The sequence below is a fragment of the Schistocerca cancellata genome, chromosome 1, assembly GCF_023864275.1.
Source record: "Schistocerca cancellata isolate TAMUIC-IGC-003103 chromosome 1, iqSchCanc2.1, whole genome shotgun sequence".
Lineage (NCBI taxonomy): Eukaryota > Metazoa > Arthropoda > Insecta > Orthoptera > Acrididae > Schistocerca > Schistocerca cancellata.
The window spans coordinates 1,103,855,024-1,103,878,753 of NC_064626.1; positions in this window are offsets into that span (position 1 = coordinate 1,103,855,024).

Sequence of the window (23,730 nt, forward strand, 5' to 3'; positions counted from 1 at the left end):
GCAGGTGAGCACCACAATCAGGACTGCATACGACCGAGGCACACAGGGCCAACACCCGGCATCAGGGTGTGGGGAGCGATCTCCTACACTGGCCGTACACCACTGGTGATCGTCGAGGGGACACTGAATAGTGCACGGTACATCCAAACCGTCATCGAACCCATCGTTCTACCATTCCTAGACCGGCAAGGGAACTTGCTGTTCCAACAGGAAAATGCACGTCGCATGTATCCCGTGCCACCCAACGTGCTCTAGAAGGTGTAAGTCAACTACCCTGGCCAGCAAGATCTCCGGATCTGTCCCCCATTGAGCATGTTTGGGACTGGATGAAGCGTCGTCTCACGCGGTCTGCACGTCCAGCACGAACGCTGGTCCAACTGAGGCGCCAGGTGGAAATGGCATAGCAAGCCGTTCCACAGGACTACATCCAGCATCTCTACGATCGTCTCCATGGGAGAATAGCAACCTGCATTGCTGCTAAAGGTGGATATACACTGTACTAGTGCCGACATTGTGCATGCTCTGTTGCCTGTGTCTATGTGCCTGTGGTTCTGTCAGTGTGATCATGTGATGTATCTGACCCCAGGAATGTGTCAATAAAGTTTCCCCTTCCTGGGACAATGAATTCACGGTGTTCTTATTTCAATTTCCTGGAGTGTACATTAACCATTCCTGTTTCGACCGACCAAGTGCAACAGATATGGAACTCCACCCCACAAAACTCAAATCCTGCACGGCACAACACAATTCATGCACGTTTGCATGCTTGCATTCCACATCCTGGCGGTTACACCGGTTATTAATGTACCAGCATTTCACATTTGCAATAGCCTTTCTCGCCCTTACATGAACCTATGATCGTGCATTGTTAATCAGTTAAATATGTTACCTAGGTAAATGTATTACCGAAATATCATTACTCTACTTCAATTATTTTATGGTGTTGTTAATTTTTCCGATCGGTGTAATGATATTAAAAATAATAAGAAGAGGAACAATAATAACAGTGGCAGATATAAGAAGAATTATAGACGTACGAAATACATGTTTTCCGATATAGAGAGTTCTAGGGAAAGGAAATTTAAGGAGACTGCAGCAGAAATTACATGGGTAACTAACGCATACAGGGACATGATAGTCATTATAGTTACTAAAGCACATACGTCACTACTTCTGAAGCTGGAAATGTTATTCAGTTCTGCAATATAATCGGGAGGTCATTCAAGAGGCGGGTTCTTGTTACTGAGAATGACTTCGAGAAAGTAGCTGAACGCTACAGTGGGAGAGTAAGGATTTTGCTCTGACGGGAACAGCTGTTCCTGCCGTGTTGTTCAGACAAGAGATGAATTAATCAATGCTCTAAAACCTAAGCTGTATTAACAGTTACAACATTCATCAAATAACGCAATCTTAAGGAGAACTGGCAGCGCTAGATTTCACCCACTAGGCACAGTGCTAGATAGCCACTTGCAGCAGAGTAACAAACGGTTTGACAAAAGAACCAATGAACTCACTCGGCTTTACTATAAGTAATAATAAAGGCTTGGTGCGATCTTATCCACACCCAAGTGATTGTGTGCGCACACAAAGAAAGCGGTAGCCACAACAAACTAGCGCAATACAAGAACGTACATAGATTAAACCCACTGTTTGAGAGCAGTTACTACGAATTCATTCTTGACAACCAGACGCTAAACACAAATTATATGCGGTGGCTCCGCACTATTAGATTAGTCATATCGTCAAACAACGCCAGGCAAGGTACGATAAACAGCAGTAAATGTTCACCAATAACCTCACACATACTGTTTCCACTGCGTGTCCAGCTGCACGCCTGAAAAATTGTGCAGTGTCAGAGCTTTAAATTGTTCACAAGGGTACAGCCATCAGGCAAACCATAGTCGGATTTCAGTTATATACCCTCGAAGAAAAAAAGAAGTGACGTACCAATATGAAATTATTCGAATGAGACGGACACCGGTAGAGGTGATGTACATGTATAGACTAAGAAGTGGACACGATTTCAGAAAAAAAGTCGTTGATTTATTCAAGAGAAAGGGATTCATAAATTGAACAAGTCAATAACGCGTTGATCCATCTCTGTTCCTTATGCAAACAATTATTCGGCTTGGCAGTGATTAATAATTCTCCCGGGGGTATCGTGTCAAATTCTGTTCAATTTGCGGCGTTGCTGGGTTAAAATTCGCGTAACTGCTTACTGCTTCTTTACTGTCAACCACAAAAGATCCACCTGTCTCAGTATGGCGTCTGGTCACCAACCCGCTTCTCTGCAACGTAGGTTGTTCTGAAGATGTTAAAAGGAGCGTTGAAGAAAAACATCGTCAATGCTTACATTAGCACAGTCCGCATTAACTCTGTAGCTAAATGCCATGTAAATATAACAAATTTCTGATGTAGGGCGATTGTTTCATCTCTTAGAAAAATGTCAAAATTCGGCAAATAGTTCTTTATTTGCTTTAGATGCCAAATCAAATAGGTGCCATCAGCCCGCATTTAAAACTAACAGCTCATATCACTGTCTTCATCTCACAGGTCATACCATCTAGTACACACGCAAGAGAGCCAGATATGTGCCAAAGTTTAACCCGAATTGTTACGCGATTTTCACAGTTTATAATAAGCTACAACATGAGTTTTACATTCGGTCCTTTTCAGTGGATTTCTTTAAAAGAAGTTGCTTGCCAACTATTCCGTAAACGATTACGAAATATGCCACGCGGAATTCTTCACAAAGGCCGAGAGTTCAGAAGCGTTTATCTCTCCAACTAATTCCTTCAAAAACCTCAAATTTTCACAATCTGTCGGTAAATGCATCTGCTTTCACGGAAATATAAACCGAACGCGAAATAACAGTACCTTCTTCATTTTACATATAACTTTTTCGGCCACATTCAACATGACTTGCGCGTCCGACAGCGAGACTACGACTGCTTCAATGCCGCTGTTCACAGCGCATATACTACTTGATAGACCGCAGGAAAGACTTCAACCTGATTGGTTGATCAAATGAACAGCCAATCAGATCAATCTTTCAAGATCATATTCGCTCCTAAACTGTTTTACTCCATTTAACATTCACAGATGCATTTACGTCATTTTGTGCTGCAAATATTAATAAAATGTTCCACCAGACCAAACCAAACGAAAACTACTCTTGAAATAACTTTAGAAAAACATTGCTCAACAAATCACTATTCTGGCTGCCTTCTTACAAAAACAAGCACACTTGGACATACGTCATCAGCATGTAAGGGGAATTACAGCTTTCGTTGCAACAGCTTGTAGCACGCTTTCCCATGACCAAGTTACATAATGTTTAACAGGAGATAATATTGAATCTTTACGTATGTCCCGCATACACACTCTCATTTACTCTCATTTATTTTCACAACAAAACAAATAGTTATTAAATGAATATTAATTCTTACTGAATTCCCTATTACAAAAACTAAAAATAGTGAACATAGTTTAAGTATAAAACTTCAGATATAGTGACCTAACATTTTGTAAACTTCAGTAATGATTCCAACTGATAGCAAAGGACAAACTGTTATGCATCTGAACTGACTTTAATCTTACTAGTGTCGGTTTTTGGTAATTTTCTCTAACTTTGAAAGTATCCCAGCCAGAAAACTGAAATTTTGCAACCAGCTTCTTTTTAAAAACAAAATGTTAAATATGAAGTTTTTTCGAAATTGAATAAGGTTTAGTGTGTTTTATTTAGATTCTTAGGGGCTTAAATGTTCTGTTCTAGTAAGTGGCACGGAAGTCGTTCCCACGGTACATTCAGCCGACAGGTGGCGGATGACATCATCGCTACTATACATGTTGTTGCTTCCTTGCTAGACGCCAGCTCCAATATTACGAGCTGTACTGAAAGTTAGCTTACTGCAATAAAATGCTATTGTGGATTGACTCTCGACGTTCCAAATTGACGCGTTAGATCGTCGCTAGTTGGAGAACACTGCCCAAATGCTCCAAACGTTCTCTTAGGGGAGAGATCCGGCAATCTTACTGGTCAAGGGTTTGACAAGCACGGAGACAAGAAACAGAAACTCTCTCCGTGTGTGGGCGGGCATTATCTTGAAATATAAGCCCAGGAACCAATTGCCATGAAGGGAAACAAAACGGGGCGTAGACTGTCGTCGACGTACCACTGCGCTGTGACACAGCGCCCTACGTAAGCGACAGAAGCGACCGACAGCGCTCGACAGCTTCAAGCGACGAAACACAGTCGCAGGTGTGGTTACGGAACTGTCATAGGTGAGCGACGTCTACGGTGCTACCTGTCCTCTGCTACAATTTGCGACGTTTGACTTCAAACGTGTTGGAATCTTTTCGCTGCGGCGCGCTCGACAGTGAGAGCACAGCTACGAGTCTCCTCGCCAAAGCACTGGAACGGACACTCCGACTACTATGAAATGCTTATTGTCTGATTTTAAGAAAACTATTCGGTAAAAAAAAATTGATTCTTCCGCATCTTACATCTCACAACACGATATCGAAACGAGGTTTCTTTGGGAAAAGACAGCACGCAAAAGGACGTATTTTATCGTATGATTAAGACTTCATACCTTTTAGTCAAACGTTTGAGTGGAGCAAAAACAAGACTCCATATAAATTACAAAACGAGTTTTTGTCCGAATTATCATAGACAGAAAAAAGAGTGAGAAATGGGCAAATGTGATGCCAATGTCACCAGCGCGGAGTCTATTTTTGCTTGAAAATATTTAATTGCTTGGAAGCAATCAGGAGAATTAAGGAAAACTTAATTACTGATTTGAGGAAAGGTTGAAATACGTACTTCACGAACAGCTACTGCTAGCCATGTAAAAAGTTCATCTATTCAAGGCCTAGCTATCTAGCGCGCAAAAAGATACGTCGGTGTGATATTGCCAAAAACTCTTCCCTCGAATTAAGTACTAAATTTAGGAATTTCGAGAACGGAAGACGTTAGGAAAGCAAATGAGGTGTCGACAGGATCACGCTTTCTGAATAAAACTTGAAAATAAAAGCATGGAAGAAATTGGTCGAATAGTTTGTGAAATGGTTTGTCTAAAAGAGATAAAATAGATCAGAGAAGCACTGAACGTGCCTTTCAATGATGCGTGAAATCATGAACAGAAAATCAGGTGCATCAAATGTTTCTCTAGCGTTTATTCTTCCTTTTAGACAAAATGTTTTATTATCTTTTCAAAAATTTTGTATGCTTTACTTATGCAGACTATTTAGATTAACTGAAAGGCTTGGTCTTAACACTGACTGCTAATTAATTAAATCCCCAAAATCAAAAACCAGTAAAGTTCCATGATTGTTCTTTGTGTATTTTTAGGAATACTGGGATAGGTGTGTGTACACTTAAATATGAAGTACTTTCCAAAACCTTAAAAATATACTTCGAGATGCAGTGTAAACAGTACAGATAATACTTGGTACACAGAGCTGTAGCTAAGTCAGTTAAAATAAAACCAGTTGCCAGAGCCGAATCAAGAACCAAACAACAGTATCGATTACTAGTCAAAGATGCTATTGTTACTCCATGCACGCCATCTGCACAATATCACTCAGCCTTTCATATATACGTAGTCAGTCATTGTGCACTTACAGGTTTTTGAAAGTTCTTGATTACGTAAGAAAATTCGCCTTTAATTTATTGATGAGATAGTCGAACGTCTATATGCATATTCGAAGAATTTGTCTGGTGATGTTATAGCTGGTGATATAAATTATGAAATTCTCCATGAAGATTCCTCCTTTGGCAAATTTCATGCACAGCGCTCCTTAATCGCCTTATTTTCCTATGTAGAACTAAATTTGTTGCCTTACTCTCGAGCTACAGCATTCTACGGTTTACGGTCGCTGTTTTTTGGAAACAGCTAGACGACTCTAGTAGCCATCTTGCAGCAGGAGATCCTCGCTTGCACACAGGACACCCGAGCGTATCGCCCGATGCTGTCGTTTGCTTGCTGCTTGAGTGTTGCGTATCCAGACATCGATCGCTGTCGGTAGCTTCTGGCGCTTACGTGGAACGCAACCTAAGAGTGCTGCATATAGCAACCTAGGGGGTCTTGCTATGACACGTCAGACATCCCTGCTTGTCGGGCCGTATAGAGGTCGCGAAACCAGACTGGTATACCATCGCTTCTGGGGCGTCTCTACACACGTCCTTGCTGGTCGTCGGGTCTCAGTTCGAAGCGGGACTTATCACTGAAGGCCGAATATACTAGACACCACTGCAAACGGGCTTATTGGTGTACAGAGGTCAATGGCAGTTAGCGCAAGAGGCGCAGTGAGCTCAGCCCCCTTTCTGTGAGCCACCTCTTAATTTTCCCTGTGGTCACTGAAGCACCAGTTGCACGTTGGATCTATGATAATGATTAATTCGGAGCTCTTAGTGCCTCTCCGACGATTGCCCTGTTCTCACGTTCTGTCGGCTCTCTAGGTCGACAGCTTCTTTCTTTGAAACTTCCTGGCAGATTAAAACTGTATGCCGACCGAGACTCGAACTCGGGACCTTTGCCTTTCGCGAGCAAGTGCCATCTGAGCTACCCGAGCGCGACTCACGACCCGTTCTTACAGCTTTAGTTCTGCCAGTACCTCGTCTCCCACCTTCCAAACTACACAGAAGCTCTTCTGCGAAACTTGCAGAACTAGCACTCCTGGAAGAAAGGATACTGCGGAGAAGAGCTTCTGTTAAGTTTGGAAAGTAGAAGACGAGGTACTGGCGGAATTGAAGCTGTGAGGACGGGTCGTGAGTCGTGCTCGGGTAGCTCAGATGGTAGAGCACTTGCCCGCGAAAGGCAAAGGTCCCGAGTTCGAGTCTCAGTCCGGCACACAGTTTTAATCTGCCAGTAAGTTTCATATCAGCGCACACTCCGCTGCAGAGTGAAAATCTCATTCTGTAGCTTCTTTCTTTGACGCTGTGTTCGGCCGTGGTTCACCCACTCGTGCCAACATCGTAGAGTATTGGCATCGCCCCTATTCAGATGCCAAGCGATTCGCCGATTACAGTACTTCGACCGCTTTCTATATACCCAATTACACGACCTCTCTCAAACGCTGACATCTGCCTAAATTGTTCTCGCACCTGTCTGCGAGGCATAGTTAATGACCGACTGAGTGCACGAATGAAATTCGCAAAGATTTGAGCCCTGGTATCGACATGCCCCCTGTTCACTATCCTTGCCAACTGCGCTGCAGCGTCACACATTCATCCAAGTGCTGCAAAAGTTTACGATTTTGCATTTTCCTTCGATACTTGTAAGAATATCAATTTGTGACCAATTTGCGTAACTCTTTTGAGGTTCGTCATTTTTTTTCTTTTTGTTTCTTTTTTTACCCTTAGAGTGTACAATACCTCCAACACACAGGGCGTACCGTCCGTCATCCAACTCCTTACGGTATCCTTTTAACAGCCGTCCATCATGACGCGCCAATCGCTGGTGCAAGTCGCTCATGTCATTCTCACAACACCCTGCCTATCATTCTCTGTCTCCGCCACGGCCTTCCGCTCGTGTCAGGTCAACCCGCACACCTAGAAGCTATGCCAATATCCCTACACAAGCAAAGATATGCTAACATATGGCACAGTCAGAAAGGGGAAGACGTAGTTCCTGATGATTTGACTATCCGCCAGTGAACTGGTCTAAATTCCAAACCTCTCTGCAGTGTCACGTGGAATGATGGTATATGATACTGTAGACGGTGAAACGTCCTTCAGATTGTGACGTTAAGCTCGGCTGCCCTCTTAGTACTGTTTAAGAAGAGAAGTGAAGACTTCGGCACCGGCATCTACCTTCTTTCTTTTCTCGTCATGAATAACACAAACATGAAATTGCAATATGTTCACACCAGCCATTCCAATCATCTGCACGAGGCACATTTAGGTCACAACTTTTGCAAAGTGTCCAAGAGGCATAAAGAATGTGTCCGTTTTACAGTCACCACGCTAGAAGATGCTAGATTATACATCAGGATATACCCGCGTTGATACATCGACCAAATGCCTGAGAAAGAAAGCCGCAATGCTTGGAAACTGGTAGCAAATGAATTTAAACACGGGGAGGGGGTGGGGAAGAAAAGTAGTAATTAACTGTGGCCTCACTAATGACGAAAGTAAGACAATAGCCTATGCCTATTCCGTATGAAAAAATAATTTGCTTTATCTCAAAGAATTACAATGTCATCACAATACGTTACGATTTTAATTTCTTCTCCCCAAATTTTAGGCTAATTCCCTTTCCAAATATCTCCTGAGTTCCCTTTGCTGCTTGCGCTATGTGCAGTTTGAGTAATTCAGCTATAAGTTCCAAATACTGTACACAAGACGAACACGCTATCAGGTGCGTAGATTCTGTACTCAAATAAAATAAGTTATTTTACGCAAAGACTTAAAAGATGTGCGCAGTTTTATCTGAGCATTCATTATCTGTCCAGGTTTGAACAGATTTTGAAAACTATTTTATGAGAGTACCTACAGGAAAGTTACTGTAATTCAAACAGTGTTGTGGTTTATTCACTTAATATGGTTCTCTGATGAGGCATACGTAAAATAAAACGCAATGTGCTTGCTACTTAGGATGAACGAGAATGTGTGATACAAAGAAACTAAGATTAGCTCATCTCATTCACGTATGAAACAAATGAATTAGTTCTGGTTTTGATTTCTTGTGGATGGTGATGTGACAAATGTAAGACATGACGCTGTCTGCTTCGGTGTAAGACCCTAAAAGCTCTGTTAATGTAGCATTAAATACGATTAAAAGTCATCTGTTGCTTAGTGATATCTTTATTTTTCACAGCATTCGAGGACCTGTCGTAAAACACAAGTAGTATCTTCTTGAGTTGCAAGATAGCTCTGGCAGATAAACATAGGTCGTCAGTATCTCGAGATATCAGCAGTTCACTGGAAGTGAAATTTTCCATACTTCTTGAAAGTTGGCCTCTGGCGAGAAAAAAACATGTGGCTTGTCTGGGTGAGGACCTTACAGAAGCAGACACAGACTCACTCCTGAACCCCACATTCCTTTTCAGATTAAACCGCCATGAAAGTGTGATACCTCATATAACGTCATTAAGCACTCCATAAATCTTCGTATACCGCTTTACAGACCAATGCCAACATTGTCTGCAACTCTCTAAGCGACGTTGTGTGTTCCTTCTTGTGATCTTGGCTTTTGGACGTCAGCGTGACCTTTGACAATCCAATCCTAACGTTTCTCGCTGGATTTCCGTATCTGAACTTCAGCGGAAGTCCCATGTCGTCTGGCTTCTACAAGGCACAGAATGTCGGTCGTGTCAAATAATTTCGTATGCCTACGAGATCGATTACTAGATTTATTTCTTCCTTGATACTTCCATTTTATAATAACTCCACTAAAGGTGAACCTGCGCACATCCAGCAATTATGAAAATTTGACATCATAGGCTTTCCCACTGAAATACTTTAAGATATTCTTGTGGGGTTAACTGCTGAATCCTGAAATCAACTTGACATAACATTCCAGCGACCCTCCTGGTCGCGTTATTCAGATGAGACGCTGTAGTTGACGGTTCGGCAAACGCCGCAAGAGCGTCCCATATGTAGTTGACAACAAGGTGGACCGCCGAGGTGTTATTCCAAGTTGATTTTACGACCCGGCTCAAAACGCAACAAGAATGCCAGGTGTGAAAATATTCTGACACAATGCGTGAATTTGTCTCCGGAATGCCGGCCGGTGTGGCCGTGCGGTTAAAGGCGATTCAGTCTGGAACCGCGTGGCCGCTACGGTCGCAGGTTCGAATTGTGCCTCGGACATGGATGTGTGTGATGTCCATAGGTTAGTTAGGTTTAATTAGTTCTAAGTTCTAGGCGACTGATGACCTCAGAAGTTAAGTCGCATAGTGCTCAGAGCCATTTGAACCATTTGTCTCCGGAATCAGAGCTCATTCACTCTCAGACAGTAATTACGTCAGTCATTACTTTATATTGACACCAAATACGAATAAACGGTGACTTGGAGTTAAGTAGTATGGTAGGCTTAATGTCACATGCACATTAAATACGAATGGGACTTCATACCATGATGTATTTAAACTCATGCTGGCTTCACATTAATTTTTACAAAATTCTTGCTACTTCTTCGTGACAATAATTCGAATCGTAATCATTTGTTTACACTAGTACCGTTCATTGTGGCATGAGTTTTGCCTCTCTTGATTATTTCTTAATAATGTTACAATTTTTAGGGGTTATTTTACACTCGAGTTCAACATTTTTTCTACAAAGAATAACTTTTTTTGTCATACAAGTCTTTGTCAAAAAACGGAAGCACATATCTATGTAAATAATTTTTGGACGGTAAATTGATGATTATATGCAGCACAAAACGGTGGCCAAAATACCTCCCGTGGATTGTGCGACTAAACGGTTCCCACGATTCAGTATGAAATATAGGTCTGCACTCAAAAGTAAACAGATATACATAGTCATAATTAAATTATCTACAATGTGAACCTCGAAAACCAAATTTCGTGAGGTGCTTTTCAAAACGACGGCCACTTCAAAACGCAGGTGCTGAAAATCGACCTATTTTGTTGCCTTGAAACGTAAATAAATAACAAACATTATGAAAAATGTGCTGTTTTTTGAGGTTCACGCCAAAATTGCAAGAGTCAATTCAGTTAAGGCATCCAATTGTACTGACTGATTGTTTTGGGAACCATGGAACCAGTTTGAAAATCGTCGTCTCTAGAAATACGCATTTTATTCAACTTATCATTAACCTGCTGTTCCTGGGCCACACAGTAAATCTTCTACTTATTCGAAGCTCTCATTACACAAAGGGCGAGTCTCTCTAGGAGCAATTCTAGTCTCAACGCTGTTCTGGAACGAGAGCCGGTTCGAACGCTTGAGGCTTTCTCGTCCCTCTTCGTAGCGAATGAGCAGCAACTACCACGACTTTCGTGTTATGGTGGACGCCCTTAACTCCGTCGTTAAAAGTGACGCAGGCCCTATTGTTGGCAATCTGAGCGACTTATACACTCGAAAACATGTGTTTTCGAGCTTAAGTCCAAATTAACGAATTCAGTGCTTCATTGTTTTTCGCGTAGGCTCCAAGGCATCAAACCATAAAATTGTCGTCACTCAGATAACACTTCAATAACTTCACTCCCTGGTAGTGACTTGTGATCAAGAGTATCCAACGTCCCCTTCATCTGTGTCAGCTTTCTTCTATTTGAACCTACTTTCAGGACAATAATTGTTGATCTCCTGTGATGGTTCAAATGGCTCTGAGCACTAGGGGACTTACCATCAGAGGTCATCAGTCCCCTAGACTTAGAACGACTTAAACCTAACTAACCTAAGGATATCACAGACATCCATGCCCGAGGCAGGATTCGAAACTGCGACCGTAGCAGCAGCGCGGTTCCGGACTTAAGCGCCTAGAACCGCTCGGCCACAGCTGCCGGCGATCTCCTGTGATAAAGTGTTCCAATAACCGCTTTTTTCATCTTACTTTTGTAGAATGCATATACTTGAGACATCTGGTAGGCAATTCAAGCACCTATATCGATATTTTCTTCGCCCTGGAATCTTACAATAGCTTTACAGAGAAAGATATACCGATCCGAATCGCAAACGGCCCAAACGCCGAGAACGGCTAAAGTGAACCTATGCATGCTTTCATTGAAACATGATTTTTGGATATAAAGAATAATTTCCAGGTAAAAAGTCTTTTGATCACATATTCTTAAGACTAAAAGTAGTTAAAATATGAAAAAAAACTTTTTTTTAACTTTGAGGCTGAAAACCCCCTAAGCTACAAGGTACTTTATAACAACATTTCGTTGAAAACTACTGTAATTTTTATTGTTCTCATTGATTACCAGACAATGAAAAGAAAACAAGAAGTATCGTACTCTGAAAATTTATCGTAGCGTTTAAAGCAGTTTTGAGATGTTACGTGTTTTATATGACAATATTCGTATGACGTAGAGAAACGATCGTGAATAACGAACGAAGAAGCTCTCCAAATTTCCGTCATGCTTTCTCAGTCAGCATAGCTGTTATGTTTAGGACGATGGATAAACAGATATAATTATAGCATCAATCGATGATAATGTTCTCTGCAGAATCAGCGAAGAAATAAATACGTGGAAAATACTAAATGGAAGAAGGGACAGAATGGAAGAAGTTGTATTATCATATCTGGCAGTAACTTACATGGTACAAGAAGGAGCCGTAGAGGGCAGACAGTGTGGGAAAAACACCGATTACATCGTTGTTTAAAAAAAAATATCGTCTACATACGTTTGACTGTTAGAAGAGAATCGTGTAACAATTTGAAGTAAAACGGTCAAGAACTTTTCTAAATTTTTGCTAAAAACATTTCCCTTCTATATATTAAATATACATTTATATATTTTACATATTAAAGAATATAGTGCCATTGTCAGTCCGAATATATATTACAGCATCGTGTAAATGGTCAAAGTAAAATGGTCAAGAACTTTTCAATATGTTTGCTAACAACGTTTCCCTTTTATGTAGCATATATTTATACACCATATATATATTAAAAATATTAGCCTATGTCTGTATGAATGTTTATTAGAGTATCGTATAAAAAACTGAAGTAATTTCAAGAACTGTTCGAGATTTTTTAACAACTTTTTCCACTTCTATATATTTTTAACTGTATATCCCACGTCCGTCCGAACATTTATTAGAGTATCGTGTACAATTTTGAGTAAATCGGTCAAGAACTTCGCGAGATTCTTCCTAAGAACGTTAAACTAAAACTTGTCTTTATATACTCGTGATAGTATACGAGGTCTGTACAAAAAATTCCGGAAATTTGTCCACAAATTTTTTCCACGCTTACCTTTTACTTATTGTACATGGTCCCCTTCGAAATACTTTCCTCCACAATTGATACACTGCTCCCAACGCCATTTAGACTTTCGGAAGCAGTCTTGCTGGATCACGCGAAGCGCCGTCTGCGAATTTTCTCTTATCTCGTCTATTGTCGCGAATTTTCGCCTTTTCAACGAGGTTTTCAACTTTGAAAATAAAAAACAAGTCCACAGGAGCCAGGTCTGGAGAGAACGGAGGATGGAGCAGCACGCTGATTCCTTTTTTGTGCCATAGTCACCACCAACAGGGATGAATGTGCGAGTGCGTTATAGCGATGCAAGAGCTGTGAATTGTCTCACCACGTTTCAGGCCATTTCCTTCCCGCATTTTCTCGTACGCTCGGAACACGTGCAGATAGTACCATCGATTAACAGTTTGTCCCTGTGGCACAAATTCGTGATGAACTAATCCTTCAAAGTCAAAGAAGATTATTACTATGGCTTTGACATTTAACCTGACCTGACGAGCATTTTTGGTCTTGGAGAACCTTTCCCCACCCATTATGAAGACTAAACCTTGGTCTCAACAGCAGACCCACGTCTCATCACCAGTTATGAGTCTCTTAATGAACATAAAGCTCTCATTGTGCGATCCAAAAGCTCTTCACAGATCGTGAGGCGAAGATCTTTCTGGCCTTCATTCATGAGCCGTGGGACGAACTTGGTGGCAACACACTGCATTCCAAGATGCTGTGTCAGGATTTCATGACATGATCCAACTGAAATGCTACATTCTTCTGCAATCTCTCGGACAGTCAATCTTCGATTGGCACGCACAATTTCGTTGAGATTCCTGACATGAGCGTCGTCGGTAGGCGTCGAAGGGCGTCCTGAACGAGAGACATCTTTAACTTCCGTCCGGCCTTTCTTAATCCGTGTGAAGCATTCGTAAAACCGAGTACACCTTAAGAACTTATTGCCGTAGGTTTCGTGCATTATTTGGTGTGTCTCTGTAAAGGTTTTTTGAATTTCACGGAAAACTTAATGCACACGCGTTGCTTCTCTAACTCTACCACCTCGAAATTCGCTAACTATGCGACACGACGTTCTACTCAGTACTTCACTAAACAATAACTAACAGACATACAACAATTAAACTTCCGGCAGTTACACATTAAACACAGGCGTGTGCAGGGATGCCAATCGCATTTCACACCAATACACCATTGGCGCGAAATTACGAATGTTCCGTAATTTTTTGAACAGACAATACTTGTGACTCCGTTAAAAGATGACACTGAATCTACAACTGCATCTACCTGGAAAATCACACTCACGTGCCTCGAACCACCTTCACACTAATTCTCTATATTCCACTCTCCAACGGCGCCGGAAAAAACGAACACCTATATCTTTCCGTGCGAGCTCGGACTTCCCTTTTTATTATGATGTTCGGTTTCCCTAATCACTTTGGAGCGCTTTGTATGGTGTATAACTGATACTAGGCGGACCTGTGGTCCTCCACCGGTGACGTAAATCGTGCCGGTAAAATGGTGTGTAATTTCTAGACGATTGTCGGAATCAGCGCAGTAAGACTGTAAGTAGGCTGTTTAGGTTTTTATATTGGTAACGCCACGTAGCACTCTGTATGAAAATCACTGACTGTGCTGTGTGCAGCCTGTGGCTGGTTTGCATAGTTGCTTATTTGCCATTGTAGTGTTGGGCAGTTGAATGTTAACAGCGCGTAGCGTTGCGCACAGTGTTGCCAATTTAGCGACTTTGTCGCTAGAAATGGCGACTTTTGCTTTCGTCTTAGCGACAAAAAAAACTTTTTAGCGACAAAAATTATTTAGCGACTTATCTGGAGAGTTTTGGAGTACTGACGACTTTTGAAGTACAAATCAAAACTATTTTGGGCCAGTATTTTCATTAATAAAACTAAGATTTTAACTATACAATGGGTACTACACTGACTTTGTTCTAGATTTACTAAGTTAAATTAAGTTCTTAGCAGATCACGTAGCATTGTTCAGCATTTAGTAAACCTGAATGTGGGAATTGCCTACAGAGTAAGAAAACCTTGACTATAGAACAATTCCTTATTCATTACCCACTAGCCTGTTATCGTCGATAGCGTATCGACCTATAATTCTTCAACTTTTGAACTCCCTTTATTTTTGGAATTGACAAAAAACATATGTAATATTAAGTATAATAAAATACATTTCTGTCCAGCAACCTCTAATTTTTCGAAATGTTAACTCGCAGTCAAATTATTACCACATGCACAGAGGTAACGCAAGAACAATTCGGTGGGGGTATCTCAGACATTATTACGTTTTAAACAATGAACAACAGGAGTGATATCGTGTTACCGAGTGAGTAGATTGTTTCATGACCTCTAGTTCGCCTGAGTCTTAATGTATTATCAGTGATTATAAATTGGCGAAACTTATGTTGTGGTGGCTTACATACTGGATTTAACGCAGAAGAAGAAGCAGTACGCTCAAAAATATCGGGATGCGTGGTAAGCAGAACCCGAATTCAATGGGTGGCTGAAACCAGTCATTGGAGACTTATCCAAGGCAAGATGTCAAGTATGTGCAACAGCGTTTTATGCATATGCTATTAAGCATAAACAAAAAATTTATTTAAAAAAAACACAAACCACCTTACCTGTAAAAATTGTTCCGAAAACTACAGTTAGAATAGCAAGCAGAGCGGAAGGCACACTTTCTTTATTTATTGCTGAACATTGTTCTATTTTAGCTGTAGATCATTTAGGAATACTGTGCAAGAAGGTGTTTTCCGGTGATAAGGGCGCTAAAAACATGCTATTAAATCGCACAAAGTACACTAACATTATAACTGAAGTTTTGGCTCCATATTTTACACAATCATTGGTTGAAGATATAGGTAACCAAAAATACAGTGTACTAATAGATGAATCCACAGATGTAGCAATATCTAAAATGCTAGGTATCGTTATACGGTACTATACTGTAAACAACCAAACCATTAGATAAGCATTTCTCAAACTAGCTGTAATAGAAACTGCAGATGCAAGAAATCTGGCTGCAGTTCTTGTGAATTCTTTGAAACATCTCAAACTTCCAATCGATAATATGGTAGGAATTGGCACAGATAATGCTTCTGCAATGGTTGGAATAAACAATGGGCTTTTCGAACAACTCAATAGAGAATATGGTTTGAAGCATTTGGTATTGATCCGTTGCATTTGTCACTCTCTTCAGCTTGCAGTTTCGCACGCCTCAGTTAATACCACACCTAGAAACATAGAGTTTCTTGTACGGAAAACCTACAATTGGTTCTCCATTTCACCCAAAAGACAAGAGGAATATAAAAAGGTTAATGAGACAATAAATTGTGGAAAATAGCAACTAAAAATTTTGAAGGTCTGTGCAACACGTTGGCTTTCAATTGAACCAGCAATACGAAGAATTCTGGAGCAGCGGGAAGAACTAAAACTATATTTTTCACTTGCCATGGTTCAAGACAATTGTTACACTGCCGATCTTGTTACAATACAAGATGTATTGTGACGACTCAAATCATCTTTACACGTTTTACCTTAAACATGCTTAAAAAGACGTACAAATAGCAATAAAAGCTTTTGAAAGAGAAGACAATGACCCCACTAAATTACTAGATACACTTGTATTTCTCATGCAGTCACTCGGACAAAACATATTTTTTCCTACTGTTGATTTGTTGACAACACGAGTTCCAAACGAATGTATGTACGCAAATCCGAACCTTGGCTTTATGTTTGAACAGAAATTGTCTGAGTCAAGTTTGTCTGAAGAAAATAAAGTTTATTTGAAGAAGAGATGCATTCAGTTTAGTATGAAACTCATAAAAGAAATTCAACAAAGACTGCCAAGTAACGTCACGATCCCGAAAAAATGTCAATGCTGAATGTTGAAGAAACACTAAAAGTGAATAAAAATAATGCTGTAGCGGTTGTAGCCAAAGAATTGGGTTTTAGTGGCGATTTCATAGACGGTATGCTGCAAGAATGGCATAATATCAACTTCATTAGGTGGAATAACACTACTAACACTGTTAGATTTTGGAGTGAGGTTTTGCAGTATAAAAATGCTGCAGAAGAGAATCCTTTTTCTTTGATTTCACAGCTAGCAATGACTGTTCTATGCCTACCGCATTCAAATGCAGAAGTGGAAAGAATATTCAGTTCTATGAACATTATAAAAACTAAACAAAGTAACAGATTATAGTTAAAGACAAGTTATGTTCAACCCTCTACATCAACTACAGTTCTGTCAGAGTATGACACAGAAGAGTTTTCGATCTTCTGAGTGACGATGATGAATAGCTCACATACCAGTATGTATATATTTTGTAACCTAATTTGAGTTCTTGCTTTACTTTGTTACAAATACAGTTGTATATTTCTGGTATATTTGACTACTGTGATTGAAACAACAATTTATGTGTTGCGTCAATTATGATAACATGTTTAATTAAACGTTCGCACCATTCACAGCACGAAATTTTCAGTACCTCTACCAAAATCAGTTTTAGCGACTTTCTAGCGACTTCTGATATTGAATCTAGCGACTCGGGTTTTTTAGAGTTGGCAACACTGGTTGCGCAGTTGGAGGTGAGCCGCCAGCAGTGGTGGATGTGGGGAGTGAGATGGCGGAGTTTTGAGAGCAAATGATCTGGACGTGTGTCCATCAGAGACAGTAAATTTGTAAGACTGGATGTCATGAACTGATATATATATATATTATGACTTTTGAACACAACTAAGGTAAATACATTCTTTGTTCTCTATCAAAATCTTTCATTTGCTTAGTATGCCTATCAGTAGTTACTGCCTTCAGTAGTTTGAATCTTTTATTTAGCTGGCAGTAGTGGCGCTTGCTGTATTGCAATAGTTCAAGACTTTTGTGAGGTAAGTGATTTGTGAAAGGTATAGGTTAATGTTAGTCGGGGCCATTCTTTTGTAGGGACTATTGAAAGTCAGATTGCGTTGCGCTAAAAATATGTTGTGTGTCAATTTAGTGATGATCAGAATAACTAAAGAGAGAAATGTCTGAGTACGTTCAGTTCTGCTCAGCTGTTTGAAAATCAAATAATGTAAGAGCTTTATCAGCACAGTAATTCATTAATTTTTCTAAGGGGGCGTTTCATATGTCGACCCTTAGCCGAGGATACCTCACTGGATTCTTCTGATTTTTTCTTGTAGTTTCTGTAATTAGTGTAGCTATTGTTTATTGTTAGCGTGTAATTATAGAGAGAATTTCCTTTGTAGTTGTAGTTTTTCATTGTTGTACAGTAAAACAGTTGTGGCATGTATGTAGATTTGCACCAAGTATTTCGCAGCTGCGTTTGCAATTAACGAGATATTATTTTCAGTGCTATATTAATGTGTTTTTTATTTTGCTCCACAAATTGTGCTTTTCAGTGTTATTGTGTGAAATATTACGACAATAATGGCGTGTGAAAAACGTAATATTAGGCTCCAAAGTAAACTGAGAAATGACAGTGAAGACGAAAGCAGTGTGTTATCGCCGCCGAGTAATGAATTAACAGACATTCAAAGTGGTAATTTGGAAATTGTGCATAGGGTAATGGAGCGGGTGGCAAATATTGGTGTAGTCAGTGAAACAATTAGTGAACAGGGCAGCATTATCGATCGATCGGTCGGCAACAGCTCGCTTCAGGAATCCGAAATGACAGGACACAATCTCGCAAATACCGTAGATTCAGGTTTTGCGTCGTCAGCGTTTTCTCAAATAAGTCAAGACACATTTTCTGCTTTTCAACATGTGAATATTGCCGGTTCAAATGCACTGCCGAATAGCACTGAGGAACATGTTTCAGACAACAGTGCATTGTTATTACAAAATGGCACAAAAGCTTCAAAAGTTAGACACGATGGAAAAAAATCAGAGACAAACACAGCAACAGCTTCAAAAGTTAGACACCACGCTTGAACAAACACGTGAAGGTTTAACTGCTGAGTTACTTAAAATTGAATCTAAATATCAAAAAGTCTGTAATGACGTAATAACACAAATTTGTGAGCATTTTGAACCTACTTTTTCGCGTCATGAAAATGCATTACAGAATCACGAAGCAGCCATAAAAGAGCTGCAAATTATTGTTCATGAAAATCACGAGACCTTGCGGGCTAAAATTGACTCAGTTGCATATACCGATTCGGTTGCACTACTTGCAAAAACTCAGGAAAACTTAAAGGACACAGTAGATACTCTGAAAATTGGTTCAGAAAGACACATGGAGGAAATTAGTTCAGAGAAAGTAGTCGAACTTTCTGATCAGCTAAATAATTTATCTACGAAGGTAGATGATAATCTGAATGACACAAGACCGGTAGTCTTTAATGACACAGAAGAGCACGAACAAGTTAGGAAATTCAAACAAAATCAGAATCAAATTAATACGCAACACCAAAGAGACATCCGGGAAGTACAAGATAAGTTGACACAGGTAATACAAGAGTTACATATTTCAGAGGACACTCGCACTCCAATACGGGAAAAGGGACATAGAAATACGGAACAGCCAGAAAATAACAACACAGGGCACTTCGGAAATTATGAACAAAATTGACAAGATACACCGAATTTTGAGACGGAACCGCCGAAACGACGTAACAATGACCGACATGCGACTCGCCGACGTGATGGTTTTGACTATAAGATGTTTATTACTACACGTAAATTCAAAACATTTAAGAATTCCGGCAACGACATTCATCCACAAGCGTGGCTTCATCAATTCTCTCATTCTTTTTCTCCCAACTGGTCATTAGAGCACAGATTAGATTTTATGTGTGGCTATTTAGAGAATGAACCAGCTGTAAGAATGCGATCGGTCATTCACGATTGTCACAATGAAGGAGAATTTTATCATGCCTTCGTCTCAGCATCTTGGTCTCAAGTAACACAAGACCAAGTAAAACATAGCATCATAATGATGAAACATTTCGAACAATCTGAATTTTCCAGTCTTGTGAAATATTTTGAAGACATGTTGCACAAGAATCAGTACCTGTCAAACCCATACAGCCCCTCAGAACACATCCGCATTTGCTTAATCAAATTGCCTGAACATTTACGACATATTATTTTGGCAGGACGTTGCAAAGACGACATTGAAGCTTTTCAGGGACTGTTACAAGAATTGGAAATTGACACTGACAATCGCGGGACTCTAAAACAGGGACACAACAATTAAAGGTCACATCCATCACAATTCCGCGATGAAAGAAATAATAACTGGACACGACAAGGCTATTCTTACAATGTAAATCTTGACCAAAACAGACACCACCCGTATGACAACCATTGGCAGAGTAGTAATAATTACAGGGAAAGATCACCTCCCTGCAGTAATGACTACCACAGAGACAATCAGAGAAACAGACAATATGGGAACCAAAATAATTATTATCAAGGCAGACAGAATAACTTCAGACGCAACAGTTCAGTGCACAGCTATGATTCAGGGAGAAATTCTCCACCATGTGACCGGCAAGACAGAAACTGTGGAATCTACCGACATGACGACAGACGATATAATCGTAATGACAGACCTGAATTTCATCAGAATTGGTGGGATTCAAACAGGGCAGGGCCCTCTCGACAAGGTGAATTTGTAGAAGTTAGGTCTCCTAATCCTAATAACGACGCACGCCAACAAAGAGACAGACAATGACTCGCACTGCAGGCAGACACTTGCGCCAGCTGGCTCTGAGAAAAATAACGTAGACGCTAACCTTGAGAAAAATTTCAACATTCCTTACTGACATAAACACCATGATAATTTCTTTGAAGTTGAAACTCTGCGTTCTAGGAAGAGTAAATGTTTACACCACATTTCACATGTAAAACCGTTTATTGAAACATAATCTGCTTTTTAACTTTGTCTTTGCCATAAAATTTTTCACTTCACATTACTAGTACTCTTTGTCAAACTTAGAATCTGTTAACGTGCAACAATGTTTGAAGTTAAATATCCAGTCAAGAACAAAGAGAACTTATTTAAACAGAAATTACGAATGCATTGTTATAGTGAACAGATGACACAGTGTTATTGTGTTTGTACATTCTTGCTTGTTAGTTGCATGATTACGTAACGACTATAAGGCTTACATACTTAGAACATATACTGCTAATGAGATTTTAATGCAGCATTTTGGTTTACTTGAAAAGACATTCTTTATTTAAAGTACTTTCTGAGAGATACCAGATGATACAGTGGTTAGTTTATTTGACAGCTACACGATTATATCGCGACGTTACTAATGAGTGACACAATTCATATTATTGTTTTTGTGCTGTATCTGCTTTATATCTGCACAGTTTTTCTGAGCTCTTCTGGAAAGTAAAACATGTTTTAGTAGTAACTTTTGTGGTATAGCTACAATGAGACAGCCTTTTTCATAGCACAACAATATGTTACAGTGTAGTACTTTCTTGATCACGGTACTGTACGTAATAACTACGATATCTATATGCATAGCATTTCGCTTTTGTTTATTATGAGGTAAGTACATTGACTTCCACAGAACTTTGCTTACAGACGACGATAATTACGACACTTGGCACATTTTTTACCCTTAAGTAATGACAGAGATTATATTACAAGACACACAATTTAGCACGGCAGTACACGTTTTTGAGTGATTAATTTTGTACTAAAAACATTTATTTTTAAAGATTTTTGAATTACAAAGAAAGTTGTCCATGACACATTTCATTCCATTGCTGTAATTTGTAACACCTGAGGGTATAATTACAATAATCCACTGGGGGGTACATGCTTACTTTGTCTACCATGTGTTTGGCAAGCACAAGGAGCCCTAGCTAATATGGTATTTGCTTACACAACTTTACATAACGGTACCATATTTCTCTAACACATAAATTACACAGCTATCTGATCATTTAACTGAGAGAGACAAACTTTTTTTTACTACATCAGTGACAGATGTTTACGCAGTTACACAGTTGGATAACTTCACACTTATGAAATTGTATTTTGTCTGTACTTCATATTTTTTCGGAAGCATTGTGATACTATGAGAGCTTTGAATGATGTATTTGGTATGGGATCATGATTTTTAAAGTACATTTGACATACTGAAATGAGCAGAGAATTTTTTCTAGGTTTTGAAATTATTGCAGAAAGCTACGGCGTTTTTGAGATTTGACTTAGGTGTTATGATGTTATTATTATGACAACGAGGTGTATTAGGCTGTTGAGGTATGTTTATGATCAATAAGCTGATGCTATATGAGGAATTTGATTATGCTGCGTATTTATTATGATAAAATATTGAAGAAGTGTCGACGAATATGTATATGTGTAATAAGGTAAGGAATAATGAGTAGTGGTTAGGGACTCTGATTTGTGAAAAAGGATGTTGGAAACCAAGGATCGTACTTTAAGAGTTATGAAATGTGTGTAAATGCGTGAATGTATCACAATGCCGACGAAAATTTTTTGGATACTGTTATATTGACAGGATTTTGTTTCTACAGATTTGTAACGCAAATATTTCGACCTGTGAAATTTTCTTTTATATGCGACTGTCACTGTAGTGGAAACTCCTGCTGTAAATATTTCAGTGAAGAAGGTAGATGACCTTGACATAATGTGTTGTGGAGGCCTATCTGAGCGACAGTCACCTGGAAAAAAAGCTGTGCCTTCCAGAGGTACAACAAAAAAAGGAGGCCATTAACCTCGCTATTGACATTTCTTTGTAGAAAACATCGCAAATATGACACGCTCAAACTTGAAAACATATGATTACACTGTGGAGCTCTTAATTTATGATATTTACTAAAATGCCTAATGAAATGATGTGAAACATTTTACATCTATTGTCTTTCTAGTTGAGAGATTTTTTTTTGCCTTTGGGGACGCCATTTGCCTAGTGAATGACGTTTCATGTGTTGTTTTATATACATATTTGCTCATTTAGTTTAATATATAGTTTCTAGCTGCAGCAGCATTGGTTAAAATAAAATTTAATAGATATACTAATATAAATATTTTATGCCTACCGATCCAGTAAATAATAATTTTATGATCTACTTCCAAAAAAAACGAGGGAGCACAAAAAGACATTTCCCTTCACAGGAATTGCATACATAATTTTGTCAATGACTGGGTAACTTGTTTCATAGAGTAATTTATCGTGATGCATCACTCTAGTGTTAAGATGTGACATAGGTATTAGATATGACCATCTTTATTGTAATATTTTTGCTGCTTGAGCTTTGTCATGTTTAGATATAAGTCATTGCAGTTGCTGCTGCTGTTTGCCAGGCGTAGTGTTACTGAGTTTGACTTTGTATTACTCTGTTAAGCCAGTTTTACTATTGATTTATTTTTATTGTTTGCTGCACATTGCCTTATATTAGTTGTAATATTGCAATTGCTTTGCTAATTTATATTTATTGCTGCTTGCTTTGCCAATTTGCATTTTTTGTCATTGCTGTTTGTGTTAATTGTTTTGTGCTGCTGCATTGCCTCGTCCCTTAGTTTAGCATCTCATCTCAGTAGATTTAAGGTAGCTTAAGAGGGGGTAGGCTATATAAGACAATGAGTTGTGAGAAATTGGAAGAAATGCATTGAAAAAGTATAAAAAAAGGTGAAATAAGAGGAAACATCTATGAAATGAAGTTTTGGGTTGGACTGCAGTACCAAATGTCACACTGAAAACAAACCCTGTCCTGTCCTTTTGTGTTATTCTACTATGTGTCTGTGTACCTTGTGTATTTGTGTTCTTCCTGTCTTTATGTGTTTATCTGATAAGACTTATGTTGTAGAATTTTTCTAATACTC